Genomic DNA, 15,918 nt, shown 5'->3' with positions numbered 1-15,918 from the left:
AATAATGTCTGCTTCTTATTAATCATCTATATTTGTAGATGCATGGAATACATAGAATGTGCCTTTGTTTTTCTTCCTTTCTCTTTACCAAAAAGAATAATTCACATTGAACTCTTAAGATTGGTCATTGCTGGGAAGCAGGTGGCAAAGGCAGCTTTATATGTTAAATATTTCTGTGTTGCTTGAAATTTTTACGATGGCCTTATATTGATGTTGAAAAAGAAAAAAGAATAAATCAATAAGAAACAAAATGAAGATATGTCATATGGGGGACATAAAGGAATCCATTTTGGAAAACTCTAGCTGCTTTTTGAAGTTGTTTCAAGAAGGATGCTCACTTACATGTGGAATCTAAAAACTGGAACTTACAGAAACAGGGAGAAAAATGATGACTAGGTGCTGGAGGAGGATGGGAGATTAGGAAGATGTTGGTCAAAGGACACAAAATTTTAATTGCACAAGATAAATAAACGTTCAAGGAATCTGTTGTATATCATGATGACTATAGTTAATAACTGTACATGTATACTTGAAAATAGCTAAGAAGGTAGATTTTAAGTGTTCTCACCAAAAAAGTATATGAGGTAATGCATATGTTAAATAGCTTAACTTAGCCATTTTACACTGTTTATACATAGATGAAATTGGCTAGCCATAAGTAGCAAGCTGAAACTGGATCCTTTCCTTACTCCTTATACGAAAATTAATTCAAGATGGATTAGAGACTTAAATGTTAGACCTAATACCATAAAAATCCTAGAGGAAAACCTAGGTAGTACCATTCAGGACATAGGCATGGGCAAAGACTTCATGTCTAAAACACCAAAAGCAACGGCAGCAAAAGCCAAAATTGACAAATGGGATCTCATTAAACTAAAGAGCTTCTGCACAGCAAAAGAAACTACCATCAGAGTGAACAGGCAACCTACAGAATGGGAGAAAATTTTTGCAATCTACTCATCTGACAAAGGGCTAATATCCAGGACCTACAAAGTACTCAAACAAATTTACAAGAAAAAAACAAACAACCCCATCAAAAAGTGGGCAAAGGATATGAACAGACAGTTCTCAAAAGAAGACATTCATACAGCCAACAGACATATGAAAAAATGCTCATCATCACTGGCCATCAGAGAAATGCAAATCAAAACCACAATGAGATACCATCTCACACCAGTTAGAATGGCGATCATTAAAAAGTCAGGAAACAACAGGTGCTGGAGAGGATGTGGAGAAATAGGAACACTTTTACACTGTTGGTGGGATTGTAAACTAGTTCATCCATTATGGAAAACAGTATGGCGATTCCTCAAGGATCTAGAACTAGAAGTACCATAAGACCCAGTCATCCCATTACTGGGGATATACCCAAAGGATTATAAATCATGCTGCTATAAAGACACATGCACACGTATGTTTATTGCGGCACTATTCACAATAGCAAAGACTCGGAATCAACCCAAATGTCCATCAGTGACAGACTGGATTAAGAAAATGTGGCACATATACACCATGGAATACTATACAGCCATCAAAAAGGATGAGTTTGTGTCCTTTGTAGGGACATGGATGCAGCTGGAAGCCATCATTCTCAGTAAAGTATCACAAGAACAGAAAACCAAACACCACATGTTCTCACTCATAGGTGGGAACTGAACAATGAGATCACTTGGACTCGGGAAGGGGAACATCACACACTGGGGCCTATCATGGGGAGGGGGGAGAGGGGGAGGGATTGCATTGGGAGTTATACCTGATGTAAATGACGAGTTGATGGGTGCTGACGAGTTGATGGGTGCAGCACACCAACATGGCACAAGTATACATATGTAACAAACCTGCACGTTATGCACATGTACCCTAGAACTCAAAGTATAATAATAATTAAAAAAAAAAAAGAAAAAAAAAGATCATATTATTCACCATAAGTATGTATAGTTTTTACTTGCCAATTAAAGTATAAACAAGGGTGATAAGATATGATGAATAATGGTCCCAAAGATGTCGATGTAAGAATTCCCAAAACCTGCAAAGCTTTCACGGTAAGGGGGACATTGCAAATGTGATTAATTTAAGGATTTTGAGGTGGGAATGTTATCCTTGATTACATGGTGAACCCAATGTAATCAGAAGGGTACTTACAAGGAGATGAAGAAGATTTGACTACAGAGAGGAGAAGGGGAGGTGAAGACAGAAGCAGACATTGTGAAATGGCCATGAGTAGAAGCATGCCAGTGCCCTCTAAAAGTTGAGAAAAGAAACAGATTCTCTGCTGGAGCCTCCCGAAGGAGCTGATTCTGCCAGCACCTTGATTTTAGTACTGTAACAGTGTTTTGAAACTTCTGTCTTCCAGAACTCTAAGAGGATAAATTCATTTTATTTTAAGCTACTAAGTATGTGGTTATGTGTTACAGCAACAATAAAAGAAATGCAGGTAGAAAAATTGTATGTGACTACTCCAATATGCATTACCGTAACCAGGCACCCTATGTGGAAGACAATCTATAGGTTGAAGAGATTGAGTAAGCTTAGCACAGCAAAGCAAGAGGGAAAATGGAATGAGAATCACCACGATATGGTTAAGACTAAAATTTAAAACACAAACAAAATTTCAATGAAAACCTGGGATAATACTGAGTCAAAAGTGAAGAACCAAGATGCTGTCAGATCAATCCATCCATGTGATTAACAAACAGGTATTGAGTATGTATTATGTACAAGCACTAGGATGGAAGTGTAATGAGAAATGAATTGTGTCTTTTCAGAATTTTCAATCAGGGAAGACAAATAAACCACTGAATAAATTTAGATAGATGTGTGATATGATTGCTTGCTTTGTAGATGATTACTCTGGCATCGTTGATGGGGGTTAGATTAAAAAGACAAGAAAAGCAGAAGCCTATGCTCCATGTGCAAGTCACAGGTAAGCCAAGATGAGAAGAAAAAAGAGATTAAGTCAGAGCAGCTAGGTGGGTTACAGGTCAAATGAATGAACTGTGCCTCTCATATCTCTTCTGAAATCCAAAGGCCTCTTAAAAGGTGACGAGGGGCTCTGCTCCGGAGAGGAAGACCTGGAGTGGCAGGTGTCCCAGAAAGAATGACACTTCTCCCCTCAGAGTAATATTTAATAGGAGAAAAAAACAAAAATAAAAAATTGTATTGAACATATCAAACTAATATTCATAGCTGAGCTAATGCCAGTTTGCTTCTGATTATTCCTATAACAATGCCATTGTTCTATTTCTAACCTGCATAATGGAGAGATGAAGAAAAATGTATAGACACACACACACATTTGCATACTTGTTTTGTACAAGATTAGGTATTCTATTGAGGTTATGGAAAGATAATCTATTATTCAATGTTCACATTTGTTTTCATCCTGTACTATTGGTTTTAGAATATAATGTTTTTGAGATAAGGGTGTTGTGGTCTTGTTAATCTGCTCCAAAGCCATGTTGGTGTCATGCACACATTACACTAATTGGATTCCTGATGCATCTTTAAAAACTAATTTCAAAACACTAAGTAATCAGAGGCTTTGTCTTCAATACAAGACATTGCATCAGCAAAAATTGTTTATTACTCAGCCACCTGTGCTCTGCACAAAGCAATTTAAGCAGACTCAGTCCCTGCCCTGAGGAACTGTCTAAAGTCAGTGCCATTGTAACATTCAAAGACAGTCAGACAACTGCACTAATGACAAGCACAAGCCACTAACATTATTAAAAAACAAAAGAGCCCACTCCATAATGTTATTTGAATCACAAGATGAACTAGTATTTTATTTTGTAAAAGAAGTGACATGAGAACTTGCTGAATATTCAATAAACAGTTGTTGAATTAAATAATGCATGCAACAATCATATTTAGAATTTAAAGATAGAAAAATTAAAATGTAAAATTTTGTTTCTTGATTAGAGTAGATTATGTAGGGCACATTCCATAAGAAGTAGACTTGTAGATAGTTTACTTAACTGAGAATTATGTTCACATGTGCCTTTCTGCAAATTCCGTGAGATTGTGACCTATTTGAAAACGAGAACCAAGAGATACTACTATTTGTGTATCAGTTTCACCACAGTGTCTGGCAAAAGTACAGACTTTACTGAAATGTTGAGGGTGAGTAATAATGAAAAGCATAAAACAATATTGGAACAGGTTTTCTACAAGTAGTGAAATTCCTGCCTATGTCTTCTTCTTCTAGGACTGATCTTCTAGGACTGATCTTCTAGGACTGATACTTAATAATTGTGGAGGATTGTGAATGTATTCATTCCCTTCAGTAACATGGAGATATTAGGTCACCTCAGGTTGTTCTATAACTCTTCCTCTTAATGCAGATTTCCCTGTTCGCTTTGTAATCTCCACTATCAAATTCAATTATCAAAAAAAAAAAATCCAGTTTAAAGCAGTTGAGTCAATTTTGCAAGCCCATTAGATATGGCAGCTCTGGATATGCCACATGACTCCAGGTGCACCATTTACATAGACACATAAATGTAATTGAGAATAATACCCCAGGAGTTGTGCATTGTGGTAGCCCTAAGTGAGTTAAAGTAGCATAGATGATTCTTGATGTAGACTATGATCCTTCACACAAACTGACGTTTGCAGACACTATCCATTAAAGCAATTTTTTTACTAGAAAACTCAATCTCTCCAACACCATTGAGGACATAGGCACACGCAAAGATTTCAGAACGATAACACCAAAAGAAATTACAACAAAAGCAAAAATTAACAGATGGGATCTAATTAAACTAAGGAGGTTTCGCACAGCCAAAGAAACTATCATCAGAGTGAACAGACAACCTACAAAATGGGAGAAAAATTTTGCAATATATCCATCGGGCCAAGGTCTAATATCCAGAGTCTATAAGGAACTTAAACAAACTTACAAGAAAAAAGAAATAACCCCATTAAAAAGTAGGCAAAGGACATGAACTGACACATCTTAAGAGAAGATATACGGGCGGCCAACAAACATATGAAAGAAAAGCTCAACATCTCTGATCATTAGGGAAATGCAAATCAAAACCACAATGAGATACCACCTCACACCAGTCATAATGGCAATTATTAAAAAGTAAAAAGACAACAAATGCTGGTGAGGTTACATGCTGGTGAGGTCGTGGAGAAAAATGAACACTTTTCCACTGTTGGTGGAAGTGTAAATTAGTCCAACCATTGTGGAAGACAGTGTGGCAATTTTTCAAAGATCTAGAGGCAGAAATACCATTTGACCCAGCAATCCCACTACTGGGTATATACCCAAAGGAATATAAATTACTCTAATATACATATACACACATATATATATATATATATTTATTTACATATATATGTATGTGTGTGTATATATACACATGTATATGTTCATTGCAGCACTATTAATAATAGCAAAGACATGGAATCAAGCCAAATGCCCATCAATGATAGACTGGATAAAGAAAATGTGGTACCCATACGCAGTGGAATATCATGCAGCCATAAAAACAAATGAGGTCATGCCCTTTGCAGGGACATGGATGGAGCTGGAAGCTGTCGTTCTCAGCAAACTAATGCAGGAACAGAAAACCAAACACTGCATATTCTCACTTCTAAGTCGGAGCTGAACAATGAGGACACATGGTGGGGAGCATCACACACTGGGGCTGTTGGGGGTAATAGAGCAGGGGGAGAGAGAGCATCAGGAATAATAGCTAATCGATGCTGGGCTGAATACCTAGGTGATAGGCTGATCTGTGCAGCAAACCACCACAGCACACATTTACCTATGTAACAAGCCTGCACATCCTGCACGTGTACCCCTGAACTTAAAATAAAAGTTGAAGAAAAGAGAAAAAAAAAGAACACTTGGCCTCTCTTCCACTATAAAAGTGTTTTCTCAAAATATAAGCTGTTTTCCTTTCTAGTGGAGAAGAAGTAGATTTACAGAAGAACCTACAACGTTAAAATCCTTACAGCATTCTCATAAATCTGTTCTAGGAAAAATGAATTACTTTTGTCAAGCCATGGAATAGCTTTATTTGATAAAGTTTTGAGGCCAGAACTCATCAAATTAAATTTAATTGTTCAAGTCAATTTTTAAATATTGATCATCTATAATCAGATGTGTGCTTTGATACAAGCTTATCAAATATTCTAAGCAGAAAAATATTCTAAGCAATTTCTGCCTTGAAAGAGTTTTCTGGGGAAATGAGAATGAAAGAGTGTATATAGTGAGGTCAGATCTTTTGCTATTAAGACACATAAGGAAAGAGTTCTTACAAAACATGTAAGAGAGATTTTTGTATAATCAGGTTACCTTAAATTCATATCTTGTGTCGTCATTTTCAAAGTGTATTAAAGATAGAGAGACAGAGAGAAAAAGAGAGACTGATATTTTAGAGAAAGAGAGGAAAACATTCAAGGTGTAAAGGAAATAAACATTTCATTTCAAACTTACTGTAGTAAGCTAATGGTCCCTGTGTCAGGTCATAATCCACAAAATCTGTGAATGTTACCATATCTGAAAAAGCATCTTTGTAGATATGGTTAAATTGAGGATGTCAAGATAGAGAGATTATCCTAGATTATTAGGATGGTCCCTAAATACAATCACATGCATCTCTGTAAGAGGAATACAGCCAGAGAGAAAGGAGAGAAATGAGAAAAAGATGTAAGAACAAAACAGATTTGAAGATGTTGAGCTGCTGATCTGAACAATGAAGGAAAGAGCATGAGTGACAGAACGCAACCTTAGAGTTTGGAAAAGGCAAGGAAACATTTTCTTTCCTACGGTTTCTGAAACTATAGCCACCCCACCAAAACCTAGGTTTCTGCTCAATGAAATACACTTTTAGACTTCTGACCCCCAGAACTGTAGGTGAAAAAATGTGTGTTGTTTTAGGTCACTAAGTTTGTGGTAATTTGTTACATCAGCCACAGGAAACTAATATACTTTGAAATATAGAACTAGAGTCTTTTAACATTCTCCTGATCATGTGCCTTTCTTTTTTCTTTAGAATAATGGAATAATTTCAAACACAAACACCTTTATGAAGGTTCAGTAATATTTAACTATATTTTTCTGTTGATTTGCTCTACTTTGTTTCTATTTATTGGGTATTCTTTTAACTCTAGGCTTACACTTAAATTCTAGTACCATGATGCATCAACATGTTTTACATTGCCATAAAGGAATTCCTGAGGCTAGGTAATTTATAAAGAAAGGAGGTTTATTGGGCTCACAGTTGTGTGGGCTAGTCAAGAAACATAGCACCAGCATCTGCTTCTGGTGAGGCCCTCAGGAAGCTTTTGCTCATAGAAAGCAAGGGGACCTAGTGTGTCACATGCTGAGAGAAGGAGAAAGAGAGTAAGGAGAGGGGTGTCATGCTCTTTTAAACAACCAGCCCTCCATTAACCACTAAGGGGAGAACTCACTTATTAACATCAGAGAGCATCAGTTCTTCTCATGCCACTGTCTTTCAATTCTCTGCCCTTAACCGGGAGAGGTTCTCTGCTTTTAAAATCTCATGTGATTGAAAACGTCCCCACAGAGTTGACAGGAAATCTACTCTGGGTTCTGGACAGAAATATAGCTATAATTAGGCATTAATCAGGCTGAACTTTGGCCCACTTCCTTGTTGCTAAAAATCACATAGCACTAGATACTGAACATGTTCATCCCCATTGATCCTATAGACACGATCTCTGACACTAGAGTCACAAAGCATTTGTTTAAGGATCACTTAAGATGTTGTTAAGACCCTGAATTCCAGCAACCAATTTGAAGACTCCCACAGAGGAGTACATCAGGCAATGAATCTATTACGTTTACATTATTTGATTGGGTGCATCTGGATATTCCAGGATAATCTCTCATCTCAAAGTCTGTGCCGTGCCCTTAACCGTATTGGCAAAGACATTTTTCCTGTAAGGCAACATTGTCACAAGTTCTGGTAATTATGCTTGGACATCTCTGGGAGCCATTATTCTGCCACCACACCAATCTACTATTCACATGTATAATTTATACTATTAAAATCTAAAATATGTTGATTGATAGATATTTTAAATAATAATGGCAGCCATTTTAAACATCAAACTCTTTGCAATTTTTATTTTATTTTATTCTTGGAACAAATTGTAGATGATTGACATAAAAAATCAGAAAGGGTAGAGATGACATGGCCATTTCACACATGAAATACAAGTGTGAATTGTGTTATTTAGTTCATGAATATCAGATTTCCATTATTATATTATGATATGCTCATGTTTGAATCATAACGTACAAGTTTTAAAGATTCTAGACAAGTGCCGGGCGCAGTGGCTCACACCTGTAATTCCAGCACTTTGGGAGGCTGAGGTGGTCAGCTCACCTGAGGTCAGGAGTTCGAGACCAGCCTGACCAACATGATGAAACCCCATCTCTACTAAAATACAAAAATTAGCTGGGCATGGTGGCACATGCCTGTAATCTTCTCAGCTACTTGGGAGGCTGAGGCAGGAGAGTTGCTTGAACCCGGGAGGCGGAGGTTGCAGTGAGCCGAGATCGTGCCATTGCACTCCAGCCTGGCAACAGAGCGAGACTGTCTTAAAAAAAAAAAAGAAAAAGAAAAAGAAAAGAAAAAAGATTCTAGACAGGTTTGGCTATCCTTTCAGGTGGGAAAATAATGAAAGCCTCTATCTTATGAAGATAAACCTGAAGAAATGAAGAGAAATAGTGGATCTCCAAGATAAGTAAACTTAAATTTGAAGTCAAATCAATGGTGGTTCCAAAGAGTAGCCTGGACTTTTATAGCTCTCCCTGCTGCTCAACACTAATGGCTATAACATTCCTCAACACCTGTAACACAAAGAGTTTATTTCCTTTGCTATACAAAAATAGCTCGATATGCACATGCAGCTTCAAATCAGTAGGTTCTTCAAAACATAGCACTTTAAACAACTCCTGTATAGGTTTCTTTTATTAAAATGAAGTTATATTACCCAGTTGCATAAGACTGCTTATGTTCATATTCTTTTCTTACCTTCACACACTGGTACTCAAGTTATTTTCTTTTTATATATATATATTCTAAATTACAATTTCTGGCCTTTGTATATGTCTTATAATCAATGTCAAGAGAAATGTGCCAGATGACAATTAGATTCAAAGGCTGAGGCTCACCATCAGTTTTACTATCTACCCACGGGCGAACCTAGTCATAGGTCTCACCTGTTTATCTTTTTGTCAACTTATTTATTTGCCAGTACAACACAGCAGAGATTTAAATTTTAACTTAAATTGAGATCCCTGAACGTTTTTTAAAATGTCCTCAAAATAATAGCACTGTGATCCAGCACAAATTGATTTTTATTTTCCAACACAGAAAGTGGCCTGTCACATACCAGGAAATGTAATCAAAGGTGGTAGAAATTGCCAAATTTCTCAGTGTAGAATAAGCTTTTCCAAAGCTAGAAGTTCATGGTGAATGGATTCATACATGATGAAGAATATGAGACAGATGCCAACAGCTTTCAAAAGAAAAATATTTTCTTTTGAAACATTTTCAGGAAGAGCTAGTTAACTTTCAATAATATTTAATTTAATTACAATAAAAACAAAACAAAAATTTAGACAAATGGAAAATGAAGACAGAATTATGAGTCTTTGATCTAGTTAGAATTTACATACTAAGACTTAAAGATGCTTATATACTGAAGCTTAAAATATTACCAATTAGAAGTGTGTCACAATGATGCAGTAATTGTCAATTACCTGAGGTGATTTCACAAAAATATTTGTACTTTGAAGTTGAATTAGGTATAGGCTCGAATTCTCATTGTGACATTTAAGAGAGAAAGTGGGTGAGAATTGAAAACATAGCATTATCGATTTTTGATTCATTAAAAAAATATGTTTTTTGTTTGTTTGTTTTTTGAGATGGAGTCTCACTCTGTCACCCAAGCTGGAGTGCAGTGGCATGATCTCAGCTCACTGCAACCTCCTCCTCCTGGATTCAAGAGATTCTCCCATCTCAGCCTCCTGAGTAGCTGGGATTACTGGTGTGCACCCCCATGCCCAGCTCATTTTTGTATTTTTAGTAGAGACAGGGTTTTGTCATGCTGGCCTGGCTGGTCTCAAACTCCTGACCTCAAGTGATCTGCCTGCCTTGGCCTCCCAAAGTGCTGGAATTACAGGAATGGGCCACCACGCCGAGCCAAAAAATATATGCTTTTAACAGGGTAAATTATTTTAAAAATTGATTTTAAGTTTTCTAACTCGATGAGGTGTTAACTTCCAGAAAATATGACAGTAAAGTCATGATTAAATGCCCTAGCTATGTTTCAGTTGTGTTACAAGGAATTAGGGGGCCACAAGTCACTGGGTTCAGTCTGGTGCTGCTATGAAAATTAGCGAGGTTGGGTGCGGTGGCTGTAATCCCAACATTTGGGAGGCTGAGGCGGGTGGACCACCTGAGGTCAGAGTTTTGAGATTCACCTGGCCAACATGGCGAAATGTCTCCACTAAAGATACAAAAAAATTAGCCAGGTGTGGTGGCCCTTGCCTGTAACCCCAGTTACTTGGGAAACTGAGGCAGGAGAATGTCTTGAACCTGGTAGATAGAGGTTACAGTGAACCAAGATCACCCCATTGCACTCCAGCCTGGGCAACAGAGCAAGACTCTGTCTCAAAATAATAATAATAATAATAATAATGAAAATTAGTGAGAGCATATCAAGAGAAAGATGACCTCATAAAAAAAGAGTCAAGAATATGAGTTTTGACCATCACTCCTCCTATTATCAATCTTCAAGGATTATTTTTGTTTTTTTAAAAATATTGCCCTAGAGTTATTCAATTAATAAACGATCAAATGGTCATATGATTCCAAATCTTACACTCAAATCCTGCAGGATACTGAATTTTTCAGTTTCTAATTTAATTATTTCAATTCCATAAAGACATTATGTTAGAAATTATGACACATGGACGAAAATATGTCTATTCTGGATGACTCTGAGAAAGATACTAAAGTGGTTCTTCCACTCAAGTAATCAGGAAACTAAATGTTGTTCTTCAAGTGCATTCACTCTATCCAGTTATCTATGTGTCTGGAAAGGATCACTTTTTAAACTATGGACTTTACAAAGACATCAGATAATTAGTTGTGAAAGAAAGAGTCCACACTGTGGAATGAGAGGAGATACATAGGCCCACACAACAAGACTGCTTTCAGTAATCTATATTAGGTTGCTATATTAACTATATACATTCTATATATATAATTCTATATCATATTATCTATATATTCTATATTCTATATAGAGTCTATGTTAATTATCATGAACTCTTAAATAAATATTTATTAGAACATTTAGGCAAGTATGACTAAGAACAAACATCTTGGCTGGTCTCCATTCATCACTGAAGAGCTGCATTGTCTTTTATTTGGTTGTTGCATGTCCCATGCTGTTTTACCTTGGCAAAATTATTTCTTTGAAGCTGGATACTTATTACTTACTGCTTCCCCAATTTCCCATTGTCAACCAACCAAAAATGAGTCCCCCAGACATAGTGTAACTGACATAAGCATCAACACTCTCTATATTCCAATCCTATACCTTCATGTCAACTGAAGCAATGTATATGCACAGTTACTCCAGCAGTTCTCTACTATGCAGCGAGAATGTTAAATGTCCAGTACAATAGTCCAGGTTGATATTTCTTGTCCACGAGAACCTTGTCACCTCCTCTAGATCCTTCTCTCTCCATCTTTTCCATAATATAAAAAATCTGTATTTTTCTAAATAGCTCAAATAATATCTATAATATTTACCAGTCCTTACCACCTTGTTTTCACACTCCTTGAAGCTATAGGAGCCTCTTCCTTTTGTTGGTATATGAGCCCCCTGCCAAAGATCATCCTGTACAGTTTTTGTCTTTTCTTTCTCTGTTACTCTCTGAAAATTGTTTTTATTTTCTCTGAAAATTGTTTTTATTTTTATCAAAATAGTACATGTCCATGAATTTGCAATCAGAGATGTAGGAAACTTCTTATGAAAAATCAGGTGTGCCTTGTCTTTCTTTATATGCCATGCCTATCCCCCAGAGGCAGCAATTTTCATGTCATCTTTTTTTTCTGTAACTTTATACACATTTCTTCTTGATTTTTTTAGTTATAGATATTATATATCTAATTTATTTATTTTTAAATATTACCTATGAAATTATATCTTTGGATGTTTGGGGATTATCTTCCTCACCTTCAAACACCCACCATAACCCTCCTATCTACATTAATCCAAAACAGACATTTCCCAAACAATGCTATGCTTTCAATGTAGCTAAAAGAAAATGTTGGGTAATATGCTCTTTATTATTTCTATTAACATTTTCCTTTAATTTTTGACTATGATCTGCAGCTGAGTTATGTGATATATTGTTATACTATTTCCTTTCTTGTACAATTTCCTTCCCCCTCATAATTATAGTACAGCATAGTTATTTATAACTAATGAGAGGTGTTTTTGTGTACTTTAATTTATGCTGAAACTCACCCATAGAAGTGAGTATCTCCTTTAATACAAATACATCAGTATTTCTATTAGTTTCTTTTTTTCTTTTTCTTTTTTTTTTTTTTGAGAAAGTGTTACTGGAATTCTCAGTTCTCCTGCTCCAATATAAATAGTCTCCTCTATATGTCAGCTGTGTGACTGTCATTCTGGGTGTTTCATTTGTGCTGGTCTCTTTTTCTCACATTAACCATTCTCCACGGATGTCTCACATTCCTTGCCTCTCAGCTCCTATTGAGGAATGAGGCACAAGTAATCCTCTGCACTGAGTTGATTAACCATTGATTATTATTGGGACCCATCAGACTAGTTGAGAACGTGTAGCTCTTTTCTCTTAAGTTTCCAGGTTTTTCTTCCTCAAAAACAATAGTTCCAATCTGAAAATGTCTGCCCCAATCTACAAGCAAGTTCAGGAAGGAGGCGAGGAATTACCTGTTAAGCATGTAAAAATCTCACTTACTCCTGTTTTTATTCCATCAGTACCCTCTTCAGGTGTATTTCTGCAGAGTCCTCTAATTCAACTTCTTCAGAGAGGAATTTATGGAATACTCACCAGCATTGCCTGGCTGCGCATGAGGGACAAAAGAATCTTTGATAACCTTTTGTAACAAACTTTCAAACAATCTTCTGGCTTCTAACCAAAGGAGCACACCTCTTTATAACACGCTCCCATTCCTGAGACTTTTCATAATTTCTAAAGTATTTCTTAACCATCTCCCTGAAAGCTTAACTATCAACTTTCTCAGCCCTGCTGAGTTTCACCCACATTTCGAACTTGTTGACATATATCCTATCTTCTCAACTCTCCTTTCCTGATGCTCACATGTTTATAACTTTTTAAAATTCTTCATTGTTATATTGACAAAGTTTCCAGAGAATGTGTAGATAGAAGCATGCATTCAACCCACCATGTTTAACTGAATCTCTGCTTCTTTTTCAATTTCTCATTAGTGAAAATTTCACCTAACTGTTGTCCTCATTAGACTGCAATGTTCTTCATTTCTCCCTTATTATAAAGTCATGGAGGTTTCATCTCCTAGGAGATGGACAATATCTCTGTGCAAGTTTCACTATCTCCAGTACCAATTACATAGCTGACTTTAAAGTAAACTGGAGTTAGCAGTGTTTCTATCTGCAGCCATCAAAACGAGAACTCTAAGTAATACCGAAACCATCCTCACATGTTCACTAACTGGAATTTTTTTTTTTTTTTTTTTTTTTTTTTTTTGGTCTGTAATGGCTGAAAGTTGATTCTTTAAATACACGGACTCCATGGGCTATTTTTCTATGGAACTTCTGCTTCCCTAAAACATGTTCTGTTGTCTCTCTGTTGGCACTTTATTTTTCCAAGTAGTACAAATTTGACGCCTTTCTTTTTTCTCTCTGACAAGCTTAGTGTTGCTGCTTTTTAGAAATAAGATACACATAGTACTATAATGAGGCACACATGTTTAACCTGAAACGTGGCATCCAAATTCCTCCTTGATAACTAATGATTGTTGTTCTGCAAATTACACCACCAAAAATAGAGGGGAAAGAAGAAATTTTAGGCTCAGAATTTTATGAAGAAAGATGATGTAATCTAAATGCTCTGCGTGAGTCAAAGAGAGGGACTTGTTTTAACTGAAGTCACAGAAGGTCGGGGAAAGATTTGGGAAAAAAAGGCCAGGAAAGCAGTGATTATTTTGTATTAATTTCAACATAAAAAAGTTCACATACTCTGACTTTGAATTCTTGGAAAAGAAGAGAAAAATAGCATAGAAGAAAGATACAAACAGAGCTTTCATTGTATTTTTACTGTTTTATTTCTCAAAAACAAATCTGAAATATGGGATAATGTTAGGATGTATTATACTATGTGGTAGGCACATAAACATTTATAGTATTTCTTTCTTTATGTTTATATATGCTTAAAATACTTCATAATTTAAGAAAAGGCAATAACAAAAGAATATAAACTAGTATAAATTTGAAAATCATATCTGTGATTGTGAATGACAGATATGACTGTGACTTAGAGAACAAAATCTGTGATTGGAAGTTTATAAATATCAGCCAGATTAGAATTTTCCCCAGACTATGGGACTTAGGTCTAGGATTTCTTCAAAATGTGTCCAAACTTGATCTTTTACGTGAGAAGTAAATTAAGAGAAAGGGATTAGGAAAGTAAAAAGAAGTAGCAATTATCTTTCACAATGAAAAGAAAAAGCAGAATTATCAAAGATGAAATAGAGAACCGACCGCCCAAAATGAAATGTTCTTTCCATCGTACCACACTCCTCTGTGAAGGCAGATTCCAAACCTCTGTTGCTTTTCCCCCACCCCCTAATTGTGCCTCAATTTTTTGGTTAGTTTTTATGCTATGTCTTATTTCTGGAGTTTTATATATGTATATATATTTACATGTCTTATATCCTAATTAAGATCGTACCGTTTATGATATTGTCATTTAATATCAATTCTGACTTGTCTTTGTCAATATAGCATTACCTAAACTTAATTGAGGGTGGGAGGAGCTTTTTTATTTTTTAAACATGGAGTCCCTATTGTCATATGGCAGTTACTAGTATCCCATGGAATACACCTTGAAAATGATGAATTGGATGAATCCCTAAGGTGCATTCAAGGGCTAATATTAAATGATTCCATCATTTCCTTGAAATATTGCCCCTTTCTGTGCTGCTGGTGGATGTTCTGCCGCAGCTTATTAAACAGCAGATGCTTAGGTATCCTGCTGTCATCTAGGGAGCAGGTTTATTTTGTAGCAAGTGACACTTCCAGATGGTGAATTGGATGCAGTCTAGCAAGCTGTTGATGAAATGGCTCAGGAAGTGGTGTAAGGCATTTGTGGGCAGTCCAAAATTCATTCCAAATTAGATATGAACGCCATGCTTTACGCATTCAAATGGCTTGGAACTTAATACTAATGTTCAGCCTTGTCCATTAAGGTCACAAAGGTCATACTTTATTATTAAACTCTATGCATTTACTCTGTTAGAATGTTATTTCACTAACCATTTTGCAGAGAGTTTCCAGTTCTGTCTTACAAATAAAAAATTGTCCTATCTAGCATTAATAGATATATGACAGCCTCTTCAAGCGTAACTACATGCAATATTTATATACTTTAAAATCTAGCAAAGTAAGCTACTATATTTTTTATTTCTCATTTTTATTGTTGTATATTTTCAAATAAAATTAATGATTATTCATTAAATGTTTTCTCAAATGATTTTTAAGATACTATTTTAAGAATTATATATCAAGTGCTATTAATTTATTCAAGTAAGTGTTGGTATTAATATACAGATCTAGAAAAATAGAGAACAAGAAGTATAAATATTCCTAAACTGGAGAAAACATTGAATA

Source organism: Macaca mulatta, chromosome 17 (genome assembly GCF_049350105.2).
Source record: "Macaca mulatta isolate MMU2019108-1 chromosome 17, T2T-MMU8v2.0, whole genome shotgun sequence".
Classification (NCBI taxonomy): domain Eukaryota; kingdom Metazoa; phylum Chordata; class Mammalia; order Primates; family Cercopithecidae; genus Macaca; species Macaca mulatta.
This window is presented reverse-complemented; position numbering follows the sequence as displayed.